Here is a 27,504-nt window from a genome sequence, read left to right on the forward strand (position 1 = left end):
TGTTGCCCCCACCATGCTTCACAGTAGGTATGGTGTGTTTTGGGCGGTGTACTGCGTTTGGTTTTCACCAAACATAGCGCTTGGAGATTAGTGCAATGGAATATTCTGCTACCATGTAGAAAAAGGCTTTATGGCAGATGAGACTAAGATTGAACTTTTTGCACTGAACTCCAGGCGCTATGTTTGACGAAAACCAAACACCGTACAACACCCAAACAAACTATACTGACACACACCCTGGCAGCTGAGTTATGGACATACTCAGAGTCTGCTAAGGGCCTTGGTGGGCAGTCCAGTCAGAATACCATTGCAGTAGTCCAGACAGGAGGTGATTAAGGCATGGATGGGTGTTACTGAATGTGTGAGTGAAGGCCAAAGTTGTGAGATGTTTCTGAGGTGGTAGAAGGCGGACTTGGTGATGTTAATGTGGGACTGGATGACGCCTCAGGAGATGGGGAAATGGATCAGACTTCCACAACCAGGGCCAGGTCTCCAACTTTCCTGAGCAGTGGTGCAGGGTCTGCCACCATGAGCTCTGTCCTATTACTGTTGATTTTGAGTAAGTTTGTGGTCATCCATGATTTGAGTTCCTGCAGGCAGTTTACAAGTTCTGTGGGTGGGAGCTGGCATGAGGAGTTTGTGCTGATATAAAGTGTCATCGGTATAGAAGTGGAAGCTGAGTTCATGGTTACGGATAATATGACCTAGGAGTAGCGGGTGCTAGATCAGAGTTGGAGCCATTGAGAGTGATAAATTGTTTCCGGTCTGTGAAGTAGGACTGGAACCAGGACAGTGCTGTGCCACTAAGGCCGATGAGCTCAGAAAGGTGATGAAGCTGGATGGTACCACACCATAGATGCATTTATGATCTATGATGTTTTCCACTGGATGACAGAGCATGGGAAGACAGGTCTTGATCAAGGTGGTGGACATTAGGTCAAGGCTGCTGTTGAGGTCTTGGCTGAGGTGACCAGTTTTTTTACTCGGTCGGCATCGAGTGGAGAGAAGGCGGATAGGCAGCACTGAGGTGAGCCGGCAGCTGAGTGGTGAGAATCCTGTTGGGGCAGTGTGGGGCAGAGCCCAGGAGACTGGAGCTGCCCATGGATGGTGTCCACTTTCTGCTGGAAGAAATCCAGGAACCTGGGGCCTCATTTGTAAAATGTTCTTACGCACAGATTTGATCTTAGACTGTGCGTAAGCTCAAATCCATGGTAACGCTCAGATTTACTATAAAAAAACCCCATCTTTGACATGGAAAAGTATCTCCACGTCAGGTTCCAATTTCAAAATTCCAAGACCAACGATCCCATGTCTTCCTTTGCCATATGCATGATCAATATCAGATGAAGTAATTCTTAAAGATTGGTCAGCACTTAACACGTATGCTGTGTTAAATAATTTAGCATATCAGCATTCCCTGCTAACTAATACATATAGCTCTTAATTCATAATTCTAACTCTCACAGGAGAAACACACAGAGTTCATAACTCTCAACCAAGCCACTCCCCAGGTTATGGCTATATCCTGAAGCCTCACAGCCTTGGCCATGGTGGCGGGCTTAATGTTATGCATCGTGCTCACATCCTGGTCAAAGTCAATATGACCTCCTTTGAATGTGTTCACTTCACGTTGTCTGGGTCCACACAGCCCCTAATCTACTTCGACGCCATGTCGTCACCCACCACCCTTACCCTTAGTTGAACACTACAACCATGCCCTCTCTCTCAGGACTTTGTAGCACCTCTCACCACATGTTAGTGTCTTTCTCTGGTCCTTTCCCCTGGTTCATCCTTGAGCACTGCAGGATGAAGATCGCAGGGTGTAGGCTCGAGAGACGATACAGAAGATCCAACCTCACTGTCCATCGTGAAACATTTAAAGAACACGTCACTAACTACAAAGAAGCCCTCTCTCAGGCAAAAACAAGATATTACTCCACACTCATCAATAACCATCATAACCACCCCAAATTGCTCTTCTCCATCATCAACCATCTTCTTCACCCTCCTGATGCTGCTAAACCCTCAGATGCAACTGACCTCTGCGCCAGGGGCCTCATTAATAAAAATGTTAAGTAGAAATCACCCTTCATTTGATCTTAGATCATCTCTGGAATTATCGTATGTGTGATTCAGAAAAAACAAACGTACACACAAAAAAAACATGTGTAGGCCTAGCCTATGCCATCTGATATTAAGTAGCTTACATTTATGCGCTAGTAGTAGTAGTAGTAGCTAATAGTTTCTAATTATGATTTTCCAAGCAGCGCATTCTGGAATGAGATTCTATGCATTCATGTCCATTGTCATTTCTTCTGCTTGCAGTAATGTGGTATGCAATGTGTGATACATTTGGTAGATTTACTTAATAGAAAATAGTAGGCTACCTTATGAAAGAAAGACCTCTAGGCCTATGTTAAGGTACAGTACGTTTCCAATATGACCCAGGGTCATATATTGCTGATGTAGCCTAAAGCGTACTAAATTATAAGCATGATATGTCATGTAGGCCTAACGTCTCTTTTGGGATAGGCTATGTTTAGGCTATGTTTTTGCTAAAGTGAAGTATAGTATAGAAGTAGTTTGCCGGTCATTCTTCATTCCTTCTGCACGTCGGGGTTCAAGCTATTATATCTTTGCATTTGTTTTCCAGTGCCCTAAACATTGCCCTTTCCAGTGCCCTAAACATTGCCCTTTATAGTTTGATATAGGCCTACCTTTAGGCTATCTATCTTTATATTTCTGCCTACATTATCCAAATTGTCATTATCCAAGTATTGTCATCTGATCTCGGGCACTGCCATCAGTCATAGAGCAAACAGGTGCGCGCTCTGCAAAAACCTTGGGCAACTCTAAATATGAAGATCAGAGGATAGCTTCTGTCCCTTGGTGATGTATAGATGAAGCCAAACTATCTGTCCATTATTGCTCATTCAAATATGAACACAAATGTCATATTTTCCTTTCCTAAACAACACTTTACGGTCAATATTACATTGATTGGAACATGAAATATATTACATGAATTACTTTATGGTAGGCCTTTGTGTTTTTTTAGATGTTATGAAAGGCTAGGTAGGCTATAGGCCCATGTTTTTTCTCACTTTTCTAAGCAGGCTAGTTAGCTCAATAGCAGTTTCACATCAAATCATGAAATATTAAAAAAACATGTTAGTTGGTCACAGTCTCATGACACACCATAATTACATTAATACTTGTTATAATCCCTTGTGCCAAAATCCAAGGTAAAAATATATTAAGAAGCCTCTGCCCAAATGAACTTAAAGGAGCAAGCTAACCACCAATCTGCCAACTAATGGTCACAAACACACCAGTATACTGCAGACAAATGGCCAGTCGAACAGCAGTATACAGTATGCAGCATGTCATTGGGGTTATCAAGTGGGCACCCTCATTCACCGATGTTTCATTAAGTTAGGCCCACAACACCTCATGAAGGCTTGACAGTGAAACCAGCATCCTGGAGACACTCCCCTCCATGCTGCCACCATAATAACACATTGCAATATCCAATATCCAAATACTCTTAACCAACCTAGGCATGGTCTAGGCTGGTTAGGTTGGTCCGTCCCGTTGATGCGTACTGAACCATAACCCTAGAAAACCCTAACCCTAACAGTCTGTCACAAACACAAAACAAATAAGACAGTTAGCTATACTTAGCTTGCATCCTCCTAACCCACAACCATTCACTTGCTTGTTCTGCTGCCAGGGACATGGTCACCACCTGCCTTAGACTTCGTCCACAAATGCCCAATTCAGAAAGAAAGCCAATAGCAGATCTGGCCACAAACCTATGTGCGCCGATTTCAATAGGCCTTAGTCATGCACTCCAACCTTGCTGGGCTGCCTCCTCTGCTATTTCAGTGTATTTTGCTCTTTTCAACTCATTGGCCTATTCTACTCATAATAATATTACAACAAACCTTTCCACAGTGTGTATACACATATAAGTCCTTGGGGTGGTGTTGGAATATAAGATTACAAAATAAGACATAGACAGATAATTACCTGAAACAGGGAAGATGTGGAGGTCACAACAATATATGACAGTTGACATAAGTGATATTATATGATACAAAATACAAAATTGATACATATGGGGAGGAAACAGAAGGGGGCCGAGGAGTTCCATGTTCGGAATTTTGGCCCTGCTTCTTATTTTGGTCATCCTTTTTAGTTTGGCCCTGAAATAACATCCCTTAATGGAGTAGTATGGGTAAAGCATACATTTTTTGAATCCTTGGAGTCCTGAGAGTATTTTAGTTTCTGTCTTTTGTGTCTGTAATATTCTCTGATGCCACAGGGCATAAAGAAAGTGTATAGTTTAGGCGGAAATGGTTGAAAATGTTGTGTTTTTGTTGGCTCAAAGAGCTCCAGTGACCTCTGTGTTAATCAGAGGGCTCCACCAATGTGCTTGAATGAAAGCTTATGATGTATTCTTTAAAATGATACCACACTCAATATTATACAACACTGATAAGTATCTTAACCATGGGTTCAACCAGGATATGCACCAGGTGTCTAAAATGCGATTTATTGTAGAGGGTGGTGTACTTCATTAGGTGATAACCACTAAAAAGCTACCAATCTCAGAGGTCTATCACATCAAAACATAAACTAGGGATGTGTAGGTATAAAAAAATCACAACTAGAATTTGCCCACCCAGATGGTACCGGTAGCCGGTCTGGCCCATGGACTACTAGTCTTATTTTGATATAACTAAGTTCGTTTGAGAAAATGTAGTTCTAAGTATAGTGATGTGTAACATTGTTGTAGCCTAATAAAAGTTACGGAAGATACGGGGATGTGCAATTTGCAGTTATCAGTTAGTTCAGAAGGTGAAGACTTTCAGCATCAATAGCTGTAATCACACATTCGTTTATTTACAGGCTTCAATTACAGTAGGCTAATCTAGATCTTCAAGAGGAGACGTGGAGCTCTTGACATTGCATGCTAGACTTCTTCATGAGGGTGATGAGAGGGTGTGCCAACATAAACAAGCCACTGTACACAAGCTCTTCACATCTTATATTATATAATTTAGATGAACAAATATCTAAATGATCAGTATAACAACAATTTGAATCTTAAAATGTATCTTAACTGGTTCTGTTGGTTGGGTGATGATTGTTTGGTTGGGGCAATGCAAACTGTGAGTGTGGGTGTGGCTATGAGATGGGTCACCATGATGGAGAAGTCTAGCATGTAAAGCTACTCTTGCGACAAAATCAGTTAAGCTATAATTGTGATGATCAGCATCATCACTATGATGTCTTAAGTCTTCAAATAGTTATAGCAGATGTTTTGAAATTCTATAAGACATTTAGAACATTTTTTCTCAAATATCAATTTTATTCCTTAGTTCATGTGTTATTTCAATGCGTTTTGAATTGTAGTGGCTGACATATGGCTGTGAATTTCAATAGGTAATTGATATTTGTAAAATAACTTCAAAGTGACCAGCCTCTCATCATGCGAACAGTAGAAAGTAGTCCAACTTCAAACACACTTGGGTGTTGAAAAGAAAATATTCTCCCCAATGACGATAACGTTGAATTTAATTCATTATAATAAAGAAAATAATATGGATGCAAGGTTAAAACTTTGCACAGTAGGTGCTGGGTAATATTTAGCATTATTGACAAAGTATGAAGCAAATCCAAGATGGCCAGGTGGGAGGCATCTGTTGATTGGGCACATAATGACCAAGTTAACAGTTAATTAGTGGGGCGTGTCTAAATGAGCAGCAGCTCATAAATATGTAATGTGCAGCAGAAACGGCACACTCTGAAAGGGCCTGAATTAGAGGATATTATAAGTGGGTAATAATGTTTTCCTACAAGTTATTTCCAGCAAACAACTTCAGGAACATGTTTTCTGGAACTCATAGACCCATTTTAACTTCTGGAAAAATAGCATAATATGGGACCTTTAAACAATATTAATTATTAATCATTCATTTTAAATGATTGATATTAAGAAACTTTTTTGAACTTTTGCCACAAATTTCAACACTTGCAAACATAAGTACCGTAATTACCCTAGTTAAAGTGAAAAGACGATTTTTACGATTTCACATTCTTGTACGATTTAAAATAATAATCTCGATTACGATTAAAAATCGATTAATTGCACAGCCCTAATATGTAATATTTGTGATTATATGCCCGAAGTCCACTACTCTGGCTTGAGGTTGTTGATATTTGAGCTTAACAGTCAGCCAAAAGCCATCAACATCTCACTCCCATCTCCCTCCCAACCCCCTGAAGCAACTCGTTAGTTGGTTAAATTGTTTATTGCTTAACCTGAGCCACACCACAGAGTTTTTCATACCCACTAAACATTAAACATCAGATGGACGTGCAGATAATGTCTTTATTCCGTCTGTCGGTCCAAGACCAATTCTGGACAACTGCACAACGTTCAAACTAGGTCCGCTATTAGGACATCAAACCATGACCCCATTTGGGGGGACTAGGACTAATAGGACTAGGTAACCTTTTTTGGATGTTACAGCATACAGAGGTCCTGTGGATGTCAATACTGGATGTTGGAGAAAAGACGTTGTCTGGCGTTACAGTCGGCACCTAAAATTAGACGTCCAAAAAGTATCTTTGTGCTCTGGGTATACAGTAGAATCGGGCTTGTGAGAAGGAATTTGCTGAGTTTGACAAAAAAGTGTGCTGGACTAGAATTGTGGACTCTACTCTTCTTTGTATCCATGTTTGTTTTCACAGCTCTACCTGAAGCTAAGCAAACAGCAGAACTACAGCAGAGTCCTGTGTCCACTGGGGGCAGTGGCGCCTGCAGGCGTACGGCCGTACGCACTGTGCGTACCTTGAGACTAGCCTACTCATCAAAGAGAGAAAATTACCCTGGTGCGTGTGTTTTCACATCAAATTGACCTACCATAACTTCCCAACTTTGTACAGTATCCCATTAGCTGCATGCCATCAGGCTATGTACAATTTTCTATATGAAGTTAGTCAACACGTTATGATAGGGCTGGGCGATTATACGATCTCGATTTGTGATCGCGATCAAATTAAGTTCGATCACGGTGATCAGGGGCCTATTTCACAAAACCAGAGTAAGTAGATCCAAGATAAGTGACGACACACGCGGTTGACCAAGCCTGGTCAAAGTAAACATGCTAAATACGTTTCACTAATGCTGAGCGCAGATGAGTTGAGGGGGCTAGTGGGGTGTCCTACGAAGCAAGTTAGACAAATCTAGGTTATCTAGACATATCGAGGCTGCACAAAGCCTCAACTCGGGTATTAAGTTAAGTGATCCTACGACAGCAGGTATGTGATAAATTTGTCAAACTAGGCTTTCAGCTCAGATCTGTGCGCGTTCTCGTGGTTGGGGTGATTTTGACCAATCGGGAAACGTGGAGACGCACAAGACAGCCTAGGTTTAAAAACGATTACTTCCGCATTTATGAGCGGTAGCGAAATCTAGGGTGGTCTTTTTTAGTGTCTAACCTATAACATCAAAAAGTCGATGGTCATCAGATATTGTATGGCATGCATGTCCATAGTAGTGACATATTTGCACGCACAACATAGTTAAAAGCGCCTTCGAGATTCAAAATGTTTGCAGAGGCGGGGCTGGACCTGTTCAAAGTAGACAGATTAGCACACGTGAGATAACTTCGTTTTTCAAGATAATGGATTGGTTAGAATTGGTCAGAGGGCGGTGATATTTCACGATTTGAGCTATAACTAAGCACATAACCCGCTCCCGACCAGGGGGGTATTTCACAAAACCAAGATAGGGGATTTAGACAGGCTTACTGGGTTATCCTGGATGAACATAGCCTTGACTTGGTTTCACAGAAGAGATCACATATAAGTTACCATGGGAATTTATACTTGGAAGCTAGCCTGCTCCCGACCAGGCTAACAGCCAAGCTAAGTTAATTCTAATGGTAATTGCATGATCTGATTGGTTCAGCTAGATGTCATTCAAATCAGACCTCCATGCGATTTTTTCAAAGAGCTGTATTCCATTTATATATTATTTGCTACTTGCATTTACTCGCAAAACACAGCAGAATGTCTGCCTAATACCATATGGATGTTATTTAAATTATGGTGGCCTTATAATTAATAACATACTCGTTGTTTGCTTATTTTTTGACGGACGTTTGAAGAATAGCCTAGTAGTTTATTGGAAGTGGAGGGGACATTTTTCAAAGGTGTTTTCAACTAATTCGACAAATTAAGATATATATAGTCATACTGTGTGCATCTTTGCGGTGGCAAAGCGCTTTCTTAATGACGTTGCGTGCCGAGACAAGGAAGCTCTCACACGTGGGTGCATACGTACATTTGCATTCACTTGGTCTGCCACACCTACTCCCGCTATGTAACAGAAATAATCATGATTCCCATCCAAAAAAGTACAACTTTACCTCGTTGTTAGTCTATATCAAAAGCGGTTGTTCACTTTGTGTGCAAGACGCTATTTTTCGCGTCTTTTTTATTCCAACCGTGAGTTATTTGGAGGAGAAACGAGAACGCGCACACATACCGAATAACTTACACCTGGCTTGACCTAGCCGCCTCAACTCATCTGCGCTCAGCATTAGTGAAACGTGTTTTGCATGTTTACTTTGACCAGGCTTGGTCAACCGCGTGTGTCGTCACTTATCTTGGATCTACTTACTCTGGTTTTGTGAAATAGGCCCCAGGTTTGGTTGCGAGCATAAGATACCATGGTGATACAGCGACGCTAAAACAAATCCACTTTCGTATGACAGCATACCCTGGTTTTGAGCGCAACATACCTCGCTAAGCCACTAATCGAGCTTCGTAGGACACCCCACTGGTCAAGACAGATGTAAGTTATTCGGTATGTGTGCACGTTCTCGTTTCTCCCCCAAATAACTCACGGTGGGAATACAAAAGACACGAAAAATAGCGTCTTGCACACAAAGTGAACAACCGTTTTTGATATAGACTAACAACGAGTTAAAGTTGTACTTTTTTTGGATGGGAATCATGAGTATTTCTGTTACATAGCGGGAGTAGGTGTGGCAGATCAACTGAATGCAAATTTACGTATGCACCCACGTGTGAGAGCTTCCTTGTCTCAGCACGCAACGTCATTAAGAAAGCTCTTTGCCACCGCAAAGATGCACAACGTATGTCCTATATTATCTTAATTTGTCTTAAAAGCCGAATTAGTTGAAAACACCTTCGAAAAATGTCCCCTCCACTTCCAACCAACTACTACAATAGGCTATTCATCAAACGTCCGTCAAAAAAGAAGCAAACAACAAGTATGTTATTAATTATAAGGCCACCATAATTTAAATGACACCCATATGGTATAGGCAGCCATTCTGCTGTGTTTTGCGAGTAAATACAAGTAGCAAATAATATATTTATAAATGGATAATATATTTATAAATGGAATACAGCTCTTTGAAAAAATCGCATGGAGGTCTGATTTGACTGACAACTAGCAGAACCAATCAGATAATGTAATTACCATTAGAATTAACTTAGCTTGGCTGTTAGCCTGGTCGGAAGCAGGCTAGCTTCCAAGTATAAATTCCCATGGTAACTTATATGTGATCTCTTCTGTGAAACCAAGTCAAGGCTATGTTCATCCAGGATAACCCAGTAAGCCTGTCTAAATCCCCTATCTTGGTTTTGTGAAATACCCCCCAGAGGGGTATTTCACAAAAGCAGAATTAAGACATCCAAGATAATCGATAAAGCCAGTGGGGTGTCCTACGAAGCAAGTTAGACAAATCTAGGTTATCTAGACATATCGAGGCTGCACAAAGCCTCAACTCGGGTATTAAGTTAAGTGATCCTACGACAGCAGGTATGTGATAAATTTGTCAAACTAGGCTTTCAGCTCAGATCTGTGCGCGTTCTCGTGGTTGGGGTGATTTTGACCAATCGGGAAACGTGGAGACGCACAAGACAGCCTATGTTTAAAAACGATTACTTCCGCATTTATGAGCGGTAGCGAAATCTAGGGTGGTCTTTTTTAGTGTCTAACCTATAACATCAAAAAGTCGATGGTCATCAGATATTGTATGGCATGCATGTCCACAGTAGTGACATATTTGCACGCACAACATACTTAAAAGCGCCTTCGAGATTCAAAATGTTTGCAGAGGCGGGGCTGAACCTGTTCAAAGTATGACAGATTAGCACACGTGAGATAACTTCGTTGTTCAAGATAATGGATTGGTTAGAATTGGTCAGAGGGCGGTGATATTTCACGATTTGAGCTATAACTAAGCACATAACCCGCTCCCGAGCAGGTTTGGTTGCGAGCATAAGATACCATGGTGATACAGCAACGCTAAAACAAATCCACTGTCGTATGACAGCATACCCTGGTTTTGAGCGCAACATACCTCGCTAAGCCACTAATCGAGCTTCGTAGGACACCCCACAGGTTTGACATAGCGTTCTCTAGTCATCCTTGCTAAACTCGTTTCACTAACGCCAATCCAGGATGAACAGGAGCGTCTATGTCAAGCCAGTGGGGTATACTACGAATCTCGCTGAACATAACCAGGCTTTCTTAGGATAACCAGTGGGGTGTCCTACGAAGCAAGTTAGACAAATCTAGGTTATCTAGACATATCGAGGCTGCACAAAGCCTCAACTCGGGTATTAAGTTAAGTGATCCTACGACAGCAGGGGGGTATTTCACAAAACCAAGATAGGGGATTTAGACAGGCTTACTGGGTTATCCTGGATGAACATAGCCTTGACTTGGTTTCACAGAAGAGATCACATATAAGTTACCATGGGAATTTATACTTGGAAGCTAGCCTGCTCCCGACCAGGCTAACAGCCAAGCTAAGTTAATTCTAATGGTAATTACATTATCTGATTGGTTCTGCTAGCTGTCATTCAAATCAGACCTCCATGCGATTTTTTCAAAGAGCTGTATTCCATTTATATATTATTTGCTACTTGCATTTACTCGCAAAACACAGCAGAATGTCTGCCTAATACCATATGGATGTTATTTAAATTATGGTGGCCTTATAATTAATAACATACTCGTTGTTTGCTTATTTTTTGACGGACGTTTGATGAATAGCCTAGTAGTTTATTGGAAGTGGAGGGGACATTTTTCAAAGGTGTTTTCAACTAATTCGACAAATTAAGATATATAGTCATACTGTGTGGATCTTTGCGGTGGCAAAGCGCTTTCTTAATGACGTTGCGTGCCGAGACAAGGAAGCTCTCACACGTGGGTGCATACGTACATTTGCATTCACTTGGTCTGCCACACCTACTCCCGCTATGTAACAGAAATAATCATGATTCCCATCCAAAAAAGTACAACTTTACCTCGTTGTTAGTCTATATCAAAAGCGGTTGTTCACTTTGTGTGCAAGACGCTATTTTTCGCGTCTTTTTTATTCCAACCGTGAGTTATTTGGGGGAGAAACGAGAACGCGCACACATACCGAATAACTTACACCTGGCTTGACCTAGCCGCCTCAACTCATCTGCGCTCAGCATTAGTGAAACGTGTTTTGCATGTTTACTTTGACCAGTGGGGTGTCCTACGAAGCAAGTTAGACAAATCTAGGTTATCTAGACATATCGAGGCTGCACAAAGCCTTAACTCGGGTATTAAGTTAAGTGATCCTACGACAGCAGGTATGTGATAAATTTGTCAAACTAGGCTTTCAGCTCAGATCTGTGCGCGTTCTCGTGGTTGGGATGATTTTGACCAATCGGGAAACGTGGAGACGCACAAGACAGCATAGGTTTAAAAACGATTACTTCCGCATTTATGAGCGGTAGCGAAATCTAGGGTGGTCTTTTTAGTGTCTAACCTATAACATCAAAAAGTCGATGGTCATCAGATATTGTATGGCATGCATGTCCAAAGTAGTGACATATTTGCACGCACAACATACTTAAAAGCGCCTTCGAGATTCAAAATGTTTGCAGAGGCGGGGCTGAACTTGTTCTAAGTATGACAGATTAGCACACGTGAGATAACTTCGTTGTTCAAGATAATGGATTGGTTAGAATTGGTCAGAGGGCGGTGATATTTCACGATTTGAGCTATAACTAAGCACATAACCCGCTCCCGAGCAGGTTTGGTTGCGAGCATAAGATACCATGGTGATACAGCGACGCTAAAACAAATCCACTTTCGTATGACAGCATACCCTGGTTTTGAGCGCAACATACCTCGCTAAGCCACTAATCGAGCTTCGTAGGACACCCCACAGGCTTGGTCAACCGCGTGTGTCATCACTTATCTTGGATCTACTTACTCTGGTTTTGTGAAATAGGCCCCAGGTATGTGATAAATTTGTCAAACTAGGCTTTCAGCTCAGATCTGTGCGCGTTCTCGTGGTTGGGGTGATTTTGACCAATCGGGAAACGTGGAGACGCACAAGACAGCCTAGGTTTAAAAACGATTACTTCCGCATTTATGAGCGGTAGCGAAATCTAGGGTGGTCTTTTTTAGTGTCTAACCTATAACATCAAAAAGTCGATGGTCATCAGATATTGTATGGCATGCATGTCCACAGTAGTGACATATTTGCACGCAAAACATACTTAAAAGCGCCTTCGAGATTCAAAATGTTTGCAGAGGCGGGGCCGAACCTGTTCAAAGTATGACAGATTAGCACACGTGAGATAACTTCGTTGTTCAAGATAATGGATTGGTTAGAATTGGTCAGAGGGCGGTGATATTTCACGATTTGAGCTATAACTAAGCACATAACCCGCTCCCGAGCAGGTTTGGTTGCGAGCATAAGATACCATGGTGATACAGCGACGTTAAAACAAATCCACTTTCGTATGACAGCATACCCTGGTTTTGAGCGCAACATACCTCGCTAAGGCACTAATCGAGCTTCGTAGGACACCCCACTGGATTGCTAAAAACGAAAGTCGCAATCAGAGTTGAGTGGTACTACGAAACTCACTCACGGATGAATTTATCAATCTAGGCTTTCAGCTCAGATATGTGCGCGTTCTCGTGGTTGGGGTGACTTTGACCAATCGGGAAACGTGGAGACGCACAAGACAGCCTCGGTTAACCAACGATTACTTCCGCATTTATGAGCGGCAGAGAAATCTAGGGTGGTCTTTTGTAATGTCTAACCCATAACATCAAAAAAACGATGGTCATCAAATATTGCATGGTATGCACGTCCATGGTAGTGACATATTTGCACGCGCAACATAGTTAAAAGCGCCTTCGAGATTCAAAATGTTTGCAGAGGCGGGGCTGAACCTGTTCGAAGTTTGACAGATTAGCACACGTGAGATAACTTCGTTTTTCAAGATAATGGATTGGTTAGAATTGGTCAGAGGGCGGTGATTTTTCACGATTTGAGCTATAACTAAGCACATAACCTGAGGGGTATTTCACAAAACCTAGATAAGGGATTAAACCCGGATTTTTTGGTTATCCTGGATGAACTTACCCTTGACTCGGTTTCACAAAAGAGATGCTACATAAGTTGCCATGGGAATTTATTCTCTGAAGCTAGCCTGCTCCCGACCAGGCTAACAGCCAAGATAAGTTCATTCTAATGGTAATTACATTATCTGATTGGTTCAGCTAGCTGTCATTCAAATCAGACCTGCATGCGATTTTTGAAAGAGCTGCATTCCATTTATATACTATTTGCTACTTGCATTTACTCGCAAAACACAACAGAATGTCTGCCCAATACCATTTAGATATCATTTAAATTATGGTGGCCTTATAATTAATTACAAAATCGTTGTTTGCATCTTTTTTTGACTGACGTTTGATGAATAGCGTACTGTAGTAGTTGATTGGAAGTGGAGGGGACATATTTCGAAGGTGTTTTCAACTAATTTGGTTTAAAGACAGAATAAAAATATATATAGGCCTATAGTCATACTTTGTGCATCTTTGCAAGCGCTTTCTTAATGACGTTGCGTGCCGAGACAAAGCTCTCACACGTGGGTGCATACGTAAATTTGCATTCAGTTGGTCTGCCACACCTACTCCCGCTATGTAAGAGAAATAATCATGATTACCAATCCAAAAAAGTAAAACTTTACCTCGTTGTTGTCTATATCAAAAGCGGTTGTTAACTTTGTGTGCAAGACGCTATTTTTTGCGTCTTTTTTATTCCAACCGTGAGTTATTTGGGGGAGAAACGAGAACGCGCACACATCCCGAATAACTTACACCTGGCTTGACATAGACACTCCTGTTCATCCTGGATTGGCGTTAGTGAAACGAGTTTAGCAAGGATGACTAGAGAACGCTATGTCAAACCTGGCTTTATCAATTATCTTGGATGTCTTAATTCTGCTTTTGTGAAATACCCCTCTGCTCCCGACCAGGTTTGGTTGCGAGCATAAGATACCATGGTGATACAGCGACGCTAAAACAAATCCACTTTCGTATGACAGCATACCCTGGCTTTGAGCGCAACATACCTCGCTAACCCACTAATCGAGATTCGTAGTATACCCCACAGGTGTAAGTTATTCGGGATGTGTGCGCGTTCTCGTTTCTCCCCCAAATAACTCACGGTTGGAATAAAAAAGACGCAAAAAATAGCGTCTTGCACACAAAGTTAACAGTCGCTTTTGATATAGACAACAACGAGGTAAAGTTGTACTTTTTTGGATGGGGAATCATGATTATTTCTGTTACACAGCGGGAGTAGGTGTGGCAGACCAACTGAATGCAAATTTACGTATGCACCCACGTGTGTGAGAGCTTCCTTGTCTCGGCACGCAACGTCATTACAGTTTTTTACGATTGTTTACACACTAAAATATTTTTTTTCACACAATTAGCAAAATTTTACTCCAATTAGCAAAACACCTCCACAGATTTGCACAACATTACACACAATGTCTGCTTCACCCTTTTTGCAAAACATTACACACAGTGATTTGTAAAACTCTACACACATTTCCACACCTTAGACACAGATAAGGATTGTGAGGTTACTTCCTTGTCATTACAAAGCCCCGGATTGCCAATGACTACACTAATGAACGAATTGGATAATCACATCCACCAGGTGTGTAAGCACACATGTGCAAAATTGAAAACGCAGCACTCAGGTGTGCTATACAGTCTTGTTGCTTTTGTAGTTGCTCTTCAGAGTCAAAGTGTATGTACTTTATGCAGTAGTTTTTGTTTGTCTACAGATTTTATTTGTTCAATTGATTTCATTGTTGGTTGATTACTGTAACTGATTATGGTTAGAAATACTGTAAGTATTGAAAGAAATACTTGAAATATTCAGTCTACAGCAGTCTTCAGTGTTGTACAGTGCAAGTGCAAGTTTATAGACCTATTTATGTACACTTTCCCTAAGTCGAACTACAGTAATCATGAAGAATGTTGTGGGTTTGTCACTATTTTTTGGACATCTAAATGATCCCTTACATAACAATGTCTGGGCAAAAATCTAGCACATGCTAATTCCTAATTTTTCTTTTTACAAATGCGTTTTGCATTTATCACTGCAGTGTGAAACTGGCTGCAATAATGTCTGATCATTGAGGACTGTGTTTGTTAAATGACAACTAATAGCATTTTTACAAATATGTGTATATGTTTTGACTGAAGTGTGTGGGGCAATTGCTCTGTCGCTAGTTTGGAGTTTAACACGGTTTTAAACTCGATGGTGACGCAAGAAGTCACGTGACGACTTAAGCTCCATTGCTGTGTCATATGCACCTGTGGTTTAACCTGCTGCTGCGTTTTACCTTGATCTCAATTGCTGTGTCTTCAAGGAAATTCAAATCACCCACTAGAGGCGCATTTAATGCGTGTTAGTCTAATCTCGGAAAGGACATGGTTTAAGGACAGACTAAATTTAATTCGATCGCCAGAGGTGGATTAAGGAGAGTTAAATCGACTTTAAAATGATGGAAAAGGTTACGGTGACGCCTGCTCAGAATGTTCCAAAAGCTAGCGCGAAAATCTGAATTATGTCTTGCGCATACCAAACGTTTACCTTCCGCTATCTTTTGATACATTATAGAAGTCTTCCATTCGCTACAGTTTACTGGAAAACCATCCAGCGCAGCGCACACATGGCATGGTGACATCATTTTAATTCGCGAGAATCGCCCTGTTGAATTGATATTTTGGTGCTTCTAATAAGCTCAAGATGACATCGAATTATGAGTGAATTCGCTTGAAAATCTTATTGGGAAAAGTCCTGCTACATAGGCCTGTAATATGAAATAGCATGTTGTGCGCGCGCGCACACACACACACACACACACACACACACACACACATTTTAATACCTTTATTTGTGTTCACATTTTACAATGAATTTCATTGAACACAAACAATTTTAGACACCACCATTGTAAACCCAGTAGCCTATGCCTCTGGTCTCAGTTCATGGGTACACGTACACGCACGTATTGTTGGTGTGATTAGGCCTACAGTACAATAAAGGCTACACATTGGAGTTGCTTAAATGGGCAAATGCTAAAACTATAAAAAAATAACAGATTATTTGTAGGCTATGGAAACCAAATGAACACACAGTGGATCTCTTCTGCGAAACATAAAAGGTGAATTCCCATTTTTACCATGCAATACAGTCAGCTGAAATGGTTAGCGATAATGGCTTGGCGTAATGCACTGCCTGCTAGATCAGCAGCATCAGACCCATCAAAGGTGTTGAAGTCCTCAAGTCTTTGGCCTTGAGGGTGAGGAAAAGGAGGCTCATCCCAGTCGATTGCCAAATTGTGGAGGACTGCACAGGCGACTATTATGTTGCTTGCCCTTAATGGTGTGGTACGTAGGCCAAATGACAGGCAAGCAAAGCGACTCTTCAGAATGCCAAAGGTTCGTTCAATATAGCAACGAGTCTTCCTGTGGCTTTCATTGAATCGGGCCTCTGCACGGGTTGCTGGCCTCCGAACGGGTGTGATGAGGTACCTCCGCAGTGGATAGGCCCGATCTCCTAGAAGGAATCCATGGTAAGCCCCCTGTTCAAACTGGGCCATGAGATGACTGCTGTTGAAAACCCGTGCATCATGCACACTGCCGGGCCATCTCGCTACAACATTGCGAATGCGCATGTTGTCATCGCAAACCATTTGGCAATTTATAGAGCTGTATCTGTAATATCAGAAACGGTAATATTATATATAATATTTGGCCTAGTGTATATTTGTTATGTTTAAGCAGAGCAAATATCAGGAGATGTAGCCTTACCCACGTCGATTCATAAAGGCTGGATTGCGCACGGTTCCATGGAAAACGAGTGGAATGTGGGTGCAGTCCACTATTCCAATCACCCCAGGCATACCACCATACACGTAAAACGCCGTGGAGATGTCTCTCTGCTCATCCTCATTTGCCATGGCTATGTAATTGGGGTGAAGTGTGGCGATGGCACGGGCCACCGTATGTACAACACGGCAAACTGTGCTCTCATGGACATTTATCATGTCACCACAGCAGCGGAGAAACGTCCCCGTGGCAAAGTAGCGCAAAGCAAGGAGAACTTTGTGCGCTACTGGCACAGGCATGTTCCCTCTTCCTCTAGACCCAAGTTGATTTGCCAACAAGGTGATAAGGCGCCTGGCCGCTCTTTTGGACAACCGGTACCGTTGTCGGAATTGTTCGGCGTTGTATCTTCTGAAAGGATCACGAAGTTGCCTGTACCGTCTGCTTATAATGCGTGCTGCTTGCACTCTGCGTACCATCATCACGGTGTCGTTTAAGGCATCCATGGCTGATAATGACTACTACTGCCACAATGGCCATTTAAAAGCCACACCAAGGGCCTTAAATTGATCAGTCGGTCCAGATTGATGGCAAGTTAAGTGATTTCAATCACGAGTTTGCAAATTGGTGACCCCATGGCATTGATCAGTTACGACCATAATCACTGGCAGTGTGATAAAAGTGAGCCCTTTCTAAGTAAGTGAGATAATTAGCGATGTCCCAACAACAGACTACTTCAGAGACTATCAAGATAAAATCCACCATTCTAGAGTGCTTTTACGCATCATTTGATTGTTTTCAGGCTATGCATATATGAACATGTAGTTTGTATGACCCATATTGTCATTTGCAGAAAGAAAAAGGTCATTATAAATTTAGAACCATGTTGAAAGTCGCTTTGGCTAAAAAGCATCAATGTAATGAAAAACGAACTTCTCCAAACACCACAAGAGTTGAGTGCAACTGTGTTTTATTCCAGTCAACAACTCCGCAAACAAACGCGGTCAAGAATTCCGTACAATAAAAAGCAGCCAAGAATTCGGCCAAAAACAAAAAAGGCAGTTAACCACTCTGCAAACAAAATAAGGCAGTTAACAACTCTGCAAACAAAACACTTAATTATCGCTTGAGCTTGAGCTAGGAGATAGTGGTTGTGAATCATCATAGTGGCGGAGTTTGGCTCGGTAATAACGCATTTTTGCGTCATACGCATCTCGTTTGGCTCGCAGTGTTCTCCTTCGTTCGTTGTGAAGTTCCTCATCACGGCGTGCCTGGGCCCTGATCAGCTCAATCTTGAGCTCGTGTTCTTCCCAGCTCATTTCAAGCATGCGTTGCTCGAATCGGGGCAATGCGCGTTGGCGGACTGTTCGGGCGATCCGCTCAGGAGCCGGCTGGTCTGCGTTGCTTCCCGAACTTTCAGTCTGCCCTGGCTGCGTCTCTCTATTTGTGGGTGGTGTGTCCTGATCCTGAGAGCTGGGTGACTGGTTTGGGTTGATCAAATCTTCCCTGGGGCTGAGCTGGGACGCAGTTATGGTACTGGATGTTTGCCTGCGGGGCAGGAGGTGTCTGGGAGGTTGTCGCAGAGCTTGCCGGCGGACCAGGGGGGAAGAAGTGCTGGATTGCGCAGGTCCAGGTGGCATAGGCTGCAGAGGTGGTGGTGAGGGTCGTGGAATAGGCTGCAGAGGTGGTGGTGGTGAGGGTCGTGGAGCAGGCTGATGCTCTAGAATTAAAAAGGAAGACAGATATTGTATCTATCAGTACGCCAATATGCATGCACACGCGTACACAACAAATATGACAAATTATAAAAGCGTACCTGATTGGTGTATATGAAAACCATCACTGTCGTGTGCCCCTTCTATTGTGAAGACAAGATTAGGCAGAAGCTGGGTCATTGCTCGGGTCACGGGGCCCAGGTCCTGGCTACCGCGCTCTGCAATGGATTTACGCGCTTCCACTTTTAATCGCTTCCATACATTTTTCAAATGCGCCAGGCTACTTGGCCTTCTGGTTGGAAACCTGGCATTGAAGGCGTCCGCAAGATTACTCCATGTTGTGTTTCTTCGGAGAGTGGTGGTATTGTCTTTCCGTGAATCTTCAACGGTGTCCACAACACCCCGAATGCAGTGTAACAAATATAACTTTTGCTCCTCGTTATAATTCTCGATCCGAGACATGTTGATCCTGACTGCCCTCTTCTTCGAGATCATTTTATAGGCGTGACATTACCCTAATTGCTCTCATATTAATTTGCCTTTAATTAATTAATCACTTTTGCATGCACACCAAGAGAAAGCAATGGCAAGTAATTGATTGATTGATTGACAAACTCATTTTATTTTGGTCGTTATAGTACAAAATACATTTATTTAGCCACAAAAGTCTTTAATAATATCTTCCAACATCTTGAAATGCATCCACCAATACGTTAAGACGGCATCTACAGGGTTAAAAAAGGAAATCTGAGAACTTCCGATTTCAGAGCAGTTTAAACTGAGGTTAACTAGGAATCAGCTGATCCGCTTCCAGTCGTTACACAGCAATCACGTCCAACCTCGAGCGCAGCTGCGTGTTAAACTCCAAAACCTCCGTTTTACAGTTTTTTACGATTGTTTACACACAAAAAAATTTTTTTTCACACAATTAGCAAAATTTTACTCCAAGGAGCAAAACACCTCCACAGATTTGCACAACATTACACACAATGTCTGCTTCACCCTTTTTGCAAAACATTACACACAGTGATTTGTAAAACTCTACACACATTTCCACACCTTAGACACAGATAAGGATTGTGAGGTTACTTCCTTGTCATTACAAAGCCCCGGATTGCCAATGACTACACTAATGAACAAATTGGATTATCACATCCACCAGGTGTGTAAGCACACCTGTGCAAAATTGAAAACGCAGCACTCAGGTGTGCTATACAGTCTTGTTGCTTTTGCAGTAGTTGCTCTTCAGAGTCAAAGTGTATGTACTTTATGCAGTAGTTTTTGTTTGTCTACAGATTTTATTTGTTCAATTGATTTCATTGTTGGTTGATTACTGTAACTGATTATGGTTAGAAATACTGTAAGTATTGAAAGAAATACTTAAAATATTCAGTCTACAGCAGTCTTCAGTGTTGTACAGTGCAAGTGCAAGTTTATAGACCTATTTACACTTTCCCTATGTCGAACTAATCATGAAGAATGTTGTGGGTTTGTCACTATTTTTTGGACATCTAAATGATCCCTTACATTACGATGTCTGGGCAAAACTCTAGCACATGCTATTTCCTAATTTTTATTTTTACAAATGCGTTTTGCATTTATCACTGCAGTGTGAAACTGGCTGCAATAGTGTCTGATCATTGAGGACTGTGTTTGTTAAATGACAACTAATAGCATTTTTACAAATATGTGTATATGTTTTGACTGAAGTGTGTATGTTTTGACTGAAGTGTGTATGTTTTGACTGAAGTGTGTTTGTTTTGACTGAAGTGTTTTATTTTGCAAAGAATCTAGGAATTATGCAAACTGAGTGTAGCTTTTGGATACCTGTGCTTAAATTTTGTTAAAAAGAACTCGGTTTGAAAAATTGCGTGTAAGCAATTGAAAAAAACTGTAAGCAGTATGGGTTTAAAGCGTAGCACAACTAGCGCAATGCTAACTGACAGAGCAATTGGCCCTGTATGTTTTGACTGAAGTGTGTTTGTTTTGACTGAAGTGTGTTTGTTTTGACTGAAGTGTTTCATTTTGCAAAGAATCTAGGAATTATGCAAACTGAGTGTGGCGTTTGGATAGCTGTGCTTAAATTTTGTTAAAAAGAACTCGGTTTGAAAAATTGTGTGTAAGCAATTGGAAAAAACTGTAAGAAAGCGCTTGCCTCCGCAAAGATGCACAAAGTATGACTATATATCTTTATTCTGTCTTTAAACCAAACTAGTTGAAAACACCTTCGAAATATGTCCCCTCTTCTTCCAATCAACTACTACAGTAGGCTATTCATCAAACGTCAGTCAAAAAAAGAATCAAACAACGATTTTGTAATTAATTATAAGGCCACCATAATTTAAATGATATCTAAATGGTATTGGGCAGACATTCTGTTGTGTTTTGCGAGTAAATGCAAGTAGCAAATAGTATATAAATGGAATACAGCTCTTTCAAAAATCGCATGCAGGTCTGATTTGATTGACAGCTAGCTGAACCAATCAGATAATGTAATTACCATTAGAATTAACTTATCTTGGCTGTTAGCCTGTGGGGTGTCCTACGAAGCAAGTTAGACAAATTTAGGTTATCTAGACATATCGAGGCTGCACAAAGCCTCAACTCGGGTATTAAGTTAAGTGATCCTACGACAGCAGGTATGTGATAAATTTGTCAAACTAGGCTTTCAGCTCAGATCTGTGCGCGTTCTCGTGGTTCGGGTGATTTTGACCAATCGGGAAACGTGGAGACGCACAAGACAGCCTAGGTTTAAAAACGATTACTTCCGCATTTATGAGCGGTAGCGAAATCTAGGCTGGTCTTTTTTAGTGTCTAACCTATAACATCAAAAAGTCGATGGTCATCAGATATTGTATGGCATGCATGTCCATAGTAGTGACATATTTGCACGCACAACATACTTAAAAGCGCCTTCGAGATTCAAAATGTTTGCAGAGGCGGGGCCGAATCTGTTCAAAGTATGACAGATTAGCACACGTGAGAACTTCGTTGTTCAAGATAATGGATTGGTTAGAATTGGTCAGAGGGCGGTGATATTTCACGATTTGAGCTATAACTAAGCACATAACCCGCTCCCGAGCAGGTTTGGTTGCGAGCATAAGATACCATGGTGATACAGCGACGCTAAAACAAATCCACTTTCGTATGACAGCATACCCTGGTTTTGAGCGCAACATATCTCGCTAAGCCACTAATCGAGCTTCGTAGGACACCCCACTGGTCGGGAGCAGGCTAGCTTCAGAGAATAAATTCCCATGGCAACTTATGTAGCATCTCTTTTGTGAAACCGAGTCAAGGGTAAATTCATCCAGGATAACCAAAAAATCCCGGCTTAATCCCTTATCTAGGTTTTGTGAAATACCCCTGTAGACTATAATAAGCTAGCCAACTAATGCTATGCTACTTTGTTTACAATATTTTGAGGCTTCAAGCCGACAGCTGAATTAAAGAGGCGGAGTTGTAATATGAATAGTCATGAATGTCATGAATATCCGAAATTTCAGTAGGCCTATGTAGAAAGCATTATACAGTGTATGTGTGTATATACGTGTATATATATATAGCCTATGTATACATATAATTCTTTATAAAGAATATGCATATTCCTTATATATTGTGTTTCAAATAAAGACAAGCTTTTTCTACGCCTTATTGTTAAAAAATCACATTATATGAAAGGAGTGCGATAAAAGGTGTCCTTTTGGCGTTAAAGGCGATGCAATGAAAAATGTGGGTGCACCTACATTTTGTGCTGGTGCACCTAAAAAAAAAAGCTAGGCGCACCAGCGCAACCAACGCAAAAAGTAAAAAAAAATTGTGATTAAAAATCGAGATCGTTCAATATGGGAAAAATAATCGTGATCAATTTTTTTTGCCATATCGCCCAGCCCTACGTTATGAAAATGAACTTAATGCAGAGCTACTGTATATCCACACGCACATATTTTGTTTGAGCAGGAGAGATTACGCACGCAAGCGCGCAACTAGGCTACTTGTTGTTTTCTTTTACTCGGCTATCTATGGTTATCAGCACACAATGTGAAGCTACATCACTAACTCAATTAGTCATCATGGATATCGCAAGTTCTTTTAAACAACGGAATGGAAGATGGAATGGAAGATGGAGGCAGCAAAGCTAGAGGAGTTATTCTAGATGGGCAATAACAAGGTAGACAATTTGTGTCAACAATTTCTGTCAAGACGTCAACTGTTTAAAAACAGACGTTAACGGTATGCTAGAACAAAACTAAACGTAACTTAGCAGTAACTTAGCTGTGTAACGTTGTCCAAATGAGTAGATCACTGTTAGATCACGTTTTTGTTGTATTATTGCATGTGGATGTCATGCTATGAAGGCTATGAAGGCACGAACCTAAAATCGAGAAACGGACAAATATTGTACAATACCAAAAAATATGTTGGGGGGGGGGGTGATTGGTGTGCGTACCATAGCATTAATTCCTGCAGGCGCCCCTGACTGGGGGAACGGTCACTCTGAAATGTATGATAGAGTCACACAGTAACTGGACATATAAGTGGTACAAGGATACAAGAAACAATCTTGTTATTGAGGGCAACAACTTCACCATCACCAGAGCTACTGAGTCTGATGAGGGGACATACTGGTGTCAGGGGTTGAGAGGAGAGAGACCCACATCATCACAGCTCAGTAACTCAGTTCATGTTGGGAAGAAGGGTGAGTATTTTTTCAGGTAGAAATACAGTACATTTATTTATGCATAATGTGGACACATTTTGAAGTTTGGCCAACACTGACTGCACTCTTGACATCACTGTTTTCTATCAGTGTAAATATCCTCTTTATCTTCTGCTGTGATGCAGTGGTAGTAGCTTAGAAGTTGAATCCCTTTCTAGATCATTATGTCAAAGGTCTCAAAACTAATTGTAGTAATTGTAGAAACTAATGCAGTTTCTGTTAGCAAAAAGAGTGAGTCAATACATGACTCATAAACCTGGCTAGACACTGATGTGATTTCTTTTCCCCACCTCATCAGTCCAAAACTCCACCTCCTCCACCTCCTAACGGCTTATTCCTTATATTGGTACATTCTAATGTTTTATGTAGACAGCCATCACTGTATAAATAGCTACAAAGACATATAACAATCATGATGTGTTTTTGTGAATACTTTATTACTATTTATGAACGTTTTTATATTACTGTAAAGGTGCTGATGTTGCAGACCTCTTTGGCAAGAGTGTTTCTGTTTATTAATAACAAACTAATTGTCTCACATTAATGTCGCATACAGATTAATGACCTGAATGGTAAACTAGTGAGTGCGAGTGAAATGGTCTTTCCACTGTTGTGTTGCTGCTATTCTAGGTAGCAGCAGTCCTAATCAGCTTGCGGTTGGAGTAGCTTTGGGAACAGGGATCTCCTTTCTGTTCATCCTTGTAGGTGTTCTGCTTCGTTTCATAAAACACAGAGGTATGATAAGAATAAAGATGACATAGATCCTGATGACAATTTGTCACACTAAACATATATGTAAAGGAGAAAGTAACTCCTGACCTTGTTTTGGTGAATATATCATAAATGTGTCCATGAGGTCATCATACGGTATGGTCAAGCAGTCACTAAAATATAATTGCATGTGTCCTTTCAGTTTTGTGTATTGATACATCAGATCAGTAAGTTGATTTTTTTTTCTGAGTAGGCCTACATTTCAGTCATAATATACCGGGGACTGAAACATTACCTTAAAGCACCTTGTCTCCCTCTAGTGCCCAACCACAGCAAACAATCTATCAGAATGTTGGCCAAGCCCAAGGCAAGCCTGGGGAGAGTGAAGGGGACCAATCTCTCTATAGGCGTTTTTTCACCGAGAACGAACCTGGTGTTGAACTGGTGCCGTTCAGAATTCTTTGAACCGTGGTGCTATCTAGTGAACCAGCCCGCATTTACACCAGTTCTGAACAGAACCAAGCATGTGTCATCAACATGGGTGGTGCATGCAAAATCAAAAGTTAATGAGATGCATAAACGGGAGAATGATATGACCAGTTGTCCCATAAAAACGGCAGAAACTAGCTGTTTAAAATGCTAGTCAACGTCTGCAGTGTAATGCTAGTTGAATCGTTTTGTTTACTCATGGCAACAGTTGATAAGGACGGAAAAGGCTTTTAGCCTTCTTCCCTCTGAAAGACGCAATGACACGCCCACTCCGGTTCGCAGGAAAAAACAACTATTTTTTGGTTCAACTTCCGAACCAAGGTGCCACGTTCCGAACCGGCTTTTGTTTGGTGAAAACGCGACGAACGGTTCAAATGTTGGTTCGCGAACGGGAACGGAGCCGGTTCTCTGTCGGTGAAAAAAGGCCTTATGTGCCTCTGCAGAAGGGTGAGTAGGTTATGATTCCAGTGTGACTGACATTAGTGATAACAATGAAGGATGTGGATAATCAATTCATTCTCTCTCTCTCTCATTCTCTCTCTCTCTCTCGCTCTGGTGTTCAAAGTTAGTGAAGATGCATATGAGACAATTCCTGTCAAGTACTGGGATGGGGAAGGTATTTATACATCTTCAAATACATATTTACCGCTTTTTGCCATTTGCTGCAATTTGATCGACATTTGATAACAAAACAAATCAATTGAAACAGCTGTGCATACAAAGCAAATGGATGTAAGAGGTCATCCTCTCCCTTCTTATCACCATCATCATCACCATAACCATCATCGTCATTACAGCTGCCATACGCCATGTCCTGTGTGTTGTGTGTTTTTTGTATTGGTGCTTCTATTGTGATGTTGACCTGTGGTTTATGTATTGGTGCTTTCAATTAATACTATCATAAATGTGTCGATAAGGACAACAGATACTAAGGTTGACTAACAGTTGACTGAAATATACTTGTCTTGCATGTCTCCTTTCAGTTTCATGTCTTAATCCATCGGCTTTGTAAGTCTTCTTTTCCTTTCTGTAAACATGTTTCAATTATGATGTACAGTACAGTACAGGTAATTGTATGTTAGAGATTGAAACATTACCTTAAAGCACGCTGTCTCCCTCTAGAGCCCAACCACAGCAACCCATCTGTCAGAATGTAGGCCAAGCCCAAAGCCAGCCTGGGGAGAGTGAAGGGGACCAATCTCTCTATGTGCCTCTGCAGAAGGGTGAGTAGGTTATATTCCAGAGTGACTGACATTAATAATAATGAAGAAGATTGTGGATAATCAACTCTCTATATCTCTATCTCTATCTCTATCTCTATCTCTCTCTCTATCTCTCTCTCTCTCTCTCTCTCTCTCTCTCTCTCTCTCTCTCTCTCTCTCCCTCTCTCTCTCTTTCTCAAAGGCACTGAAGATGTATATGAGACAATTACTGTCAAGGACTGAGATGGGAAAGGTATAAATACACATTCAAATATATATATGCATTTGCCATTTGTTGCAATTTGAAAGACTATTTCCAAATTTCTGCTGTAAGAAAACATATTGAAATAAAATGTAAATCATGTGATGTAATATGGCACAATATTTACTTCCTAATTCCAGATAGTGAACAGGCTCCTAGAAGCTCATCTTGAAGCGGTTCTCCTATAGTCACAAATAGGATCACAGAAAACCACAGAAAAAGGGTATTCAAATATGCATCCAGGACCAATTGAATGTATTCTCCCGTTCATCACCATCATCATCGTCATTATTATATCGGCCATATGCCATGTCCTGTGTGTCATTGTCATACGTTTTTGTATTAGTCTGTTATTCTATTTTGATATTGACCTGTGGTTGGATGGATGTTTTGGATGGACTTTGATTTTGGACGATAAAAGAAGCAAAATTCACTGAAGATTCCACATGTTTGTACCAAGTCAGCACAGTGTTTTACCTCCATCACTTGGCCTCTCAGTGACTTTATTTGCACATAGCCAGAATCATCTAGCTCATCATCATCATTACCTTCATCACCATCATTATCATCTGCACTTTCATCATCATCCTCATCATCTACTTCAGAATCATCATAATCATCTTTGTCACCTGTAAATTCAGTTTGAAATCACGTGCTGGGAAACTACAATTAGATAGGCACTGTGTCATGTTGTAGTGTATACTGTATGTGTAGTGTCATGTTATCAACTTTCTTCAACTGTAAAGTTATGTTAGAGTGATGCATTGTGAATTGTGAAAGCCATGTGAATAGTCAGTCTTGCTCAATATGTGTTTGAGTATGCAGTTAACATATTACTTAATGGATCAAGATTCTGCATTTCTTTGTTACAGTGATGATGTTCAAGTGTCCCATCAAACAAGACAGGCAGTTTAGACATATCTTTTCCTCACCATTAGGTGGGAATCTTGAGCAAGCTGAACCAAAGTGTATGATTTAATTGGTGTTGTTTTGTTATGGATAACAAACTGTTTCACCCAAGCTTGTTCTTAAACTTTTTTGCATTGTAGTAAAGCCCATATGTGCTGTGTAATTATTCCATGAGGTTTCACAAACAGACCTGAACCGATATGGTTGACCTTACATCAAGCCTATTACATTAGCATGCATTTGCTTGT

At 41.1% G+C, this 27,504-nt stretch overlaps 1 long non-coding RNA gene across 1 annotated transcript; it reads left to right on the forward strand.

The window, feature by feature from the left end:
* Positions 1-24,924: 24,924 nt before the first annotated feature.
* Positions 24,925-27,257, forward strand: LOC134060209 (uncharacterized). Its single transcript, XR_009935143.1, has 5 exons — positions 24,925-25,499; positions 25,867-25,891; positions 26,006-26,106; positions 26,288-26,338; positions 26,488-27,257. It is a non-coding gene; the product is annotated as an uncharacterized LOC134060209 (long non-coding RNA).
* The last annotated feature ends 247 nt before the right edge of the window (positions 27,258-27,504 follow it).

Source organism: Sardina pilchardus, chromosome 16 (genome assembly GCF_963854185.1).
Source record: "Sardina pilchardus chromosome 16, fSarPil1.1, whole genome shotgun sequence".
Lineage (NCBI taxonomy): Eukaryota > Metazoa > Chordata > Actinopteri > Clupeiformes > Clupeidae > Sardina > Sardina pilchardus.